The 2,605-nt window shown below is 63.5% G+C and overlaps 1 pseudogene; it reads right to left on the reverse strand.

Annotated features, from left to right (window-relative positions):
- Window positions 1–346: 346 nt before the first annotated feature.
- Window positions 347–2,153, reverse strand: LOC125507401 (putative inactive receptor kinase At2g26730 pseudogene; annotated as a pseudogene).
- Between the last annotated feature and the right edge of the window lie 452 nt (window positions 2,154–2,605).

Here is a 2,605-nt window from a genome sequence, read left to right on the forward strand (position 1 = left end):
TACTGCTCCGTTGTGCTGCCAGGGTATTGACTGACTGCGGGTCCCGGCACATGGCTGTAGACGGGGAGCATTTGCGCCGGCCCCCACCAGTGCAGTGCAGTGCACAGGCGTCTCCCTCCCTCTCACAAGTGGCCCAAGACGAGTACAGTATCCTCTTCTACTACCGATTATCAAATGGGCTACAGTGGTGACAGTACGGTACTGCATGCCCACACGATAATGACGGATATGGCGCCAAGAAGAGTGCAGAGACGCCTTTCGCTTTCACTGGCACTACTACTACTACAGTGAGGCCACACGGCGTGCAAACCGCATTCGCATTTCTCCTCTCCTCTGGATCGTAGCGTTGGAATGTAAATAAATAAAGAAAGAAAAGAAAATCCACGAGGAGGGAGGACCATCGTCGTGGCTTTACAGCCCGAAAACCCCGCGGCCAGCGCACGCACACCATTTTCTGTCTCTGCTCCTCGCCAATGCGGGCCAAGTGTTGCATTTCCAGCAGCGAGCCAAGCCCATCATCATCGCTCCTTCTTTCTTTGTTTCTTTGATGATCCCATGCACATGCCACGATTTTTACCCCGCTTGGCCATCAAAGAAAAGCCACGACCAACGAGAGAAAGATCCACAAAACAATGATGAACCAAAGAAAAAGACGCAGAACGGGGCGAAAAGCGCGCCAGATGAGCCGCCCGTCCACTCCACATGCCGTCACGTCGAATTGCCGGCGATGCTATCTATGCAATGCAGTACAGTTTTGGTTGAAGGAGGGAGGGTGATGACTGACTGTGGAGCATGGCGGAGAGGCTGCCGGCGGGGAGGTAGTCGTAGACGAGCAGCTTCTCGTCCTTGGAGAAGTAGTATGCGTGGACGGGGAGCAGGTTGCGGTGCTCCACGCCGCCGACGGCCTCCATGTGCGCCTCAAACTCGCGCTGCGCCACCGCCACCTCCTTGAGCCGCTTCACCACCACCGTCGTCCCCTCCTCCAGCACCGCCTTGTACGACGTCCCCGCGCTCCCCTTCCCCAGCACCTCCGCCGACGCCCGCAGCAGGTCCTCCAGGTCGAAGCTGTACCCCGCGCTCTTCCCCACGAACACCAGCCGGCTCGTTTCCCCCGTCCCGCCGCCCGCCGCGGCCACCGCCCCGGAGGTGCCCGCGTCGTCCTTTGGCGAGGACGCGGTGCCCGTGCCCTCGCCGGACGCCGCCGGCGGTCTGGTTGTGCCTGTCTGCCCCACCGCCGCGGCCGTGCCCTTCGGTCCCTCCATGCGCGCGCCTCGCCGGGCCCTCTTCTTGCAGCAGAACACGATGGCCAGAAGAAGCAGGAGCAGCGCGACGGCCACGGCGGCCACGATGATGCCGACGATCGCCGCGGTGGACAGCTTCTTCTTCTTCCTCCCGGTCCCACCGGGCGCGCCGTCGCTCGGGCCCATCCCCGGCGCCGGGGACGGGAAGAAGGGGCTGCAGGGGGGCAGCGGGGTGCCGCACAGCTGGAGGTTCCCGGCGAAGGTGTCGGTGGGGAAGCGCGACAGCGCCCGCGGGATGGAGCCGTTGAGCATGTTGTTCGAGACGTTGAACGCCCTGAGCCCCGGGTTGGCGATGCTGGGGATCTTGCCGGACAGCCAGTTGCCGTCGAGCCTCAGCGCGCGCAGCGCCGCGAGGCCGCCGAGCGCGAAGGGGATGGGGCCCGACAAATTGTTGTGGGAGAGCACGAGCCGCTCGAGCGCGGCCAGCCCGGAGACCCCCGGCGGGATGGCGCCGGAGACGGCGTTGTCCTGCAGGAAGAGGGACCGGAGGGCGGAGAGGCGGAGGAGGTCGTCGGGGATGGTGCCGGACACGCGGTTGGCGCGGAGGGACAGCACCTGGAGGTTGGCTAGCCGCCCGAGGGTCCCCGGCAGGATGGGGCCGACGAGCCCGATCCCGGGTAGGCGCAGCTTGACGACGGTGGAGTTGGCGGCGTCGCAGGTGACCCCGACCCAGGCGCAGGCCGGCGTGGAGGCGCTCCACCCGAGCTTGCGCTCGTGGGGCACGGCCGCGAGGAAGGCCAGCAGCGCCGTCTGCTCGCTCGCCGGCGGGTCCGCGAGTGCCAGGCATGCCAGCGCGGCGACGGCGCACGCCAGCAGCAGCGCCGCCGCGGGCGCCATTGCGAGTTGCGACAGACGGACGGGCGCGTCGGCTACGAGCTAGGCGGCATTGCTGGGGCTAGAGCAGAGCTGAAGCTTGGTCGGGGAGAGGGAATTTGGGCGAGGAAGAAGTGGGGAGAGGGGATCTGACGGGAGAGTGAGGGAGGAGGAAGAGGAAGCATGGACATGGACATGGACATGGTGGCGCGGTTTTGGTGGGGAGGAGATTGGGGACGGTTGGGCCTCGTTTTTTTTCACATTCCATGCTCCATTCCATTCCATTGGTTTGGGCCCACACCAGCCTAATAAGCAGCATGGGAGAAGCAGAATTAGATAGTAGTAGTAATGGAAGAAGAGTGTTGTCGACAGAAAAACAGTGGAGTGTGTCGCTAGCAACCAAATGAGAGAGCAGAGCGTTCACAGAAAAGAGAAGAAAAAGAAGAGGGGTGGGAATCTTCATGTGGCTTGGGGCTGCGGTAAAGTGCGAA

The sequence above is a fragment of the Triticum urartu genome, chromosome 1A (genome assembly GCF_056163025.1).
Source record: "Triticum urartu cultivar PI428250 chromosome 1A, HENAU_Tu73, whole genome shotgun sequence".
NCBI lineage: Eukaryota > Viridiplantae > Streptophyta > Magnoliopsida > Poales > Poaceae > Triticum > Triticum urartu.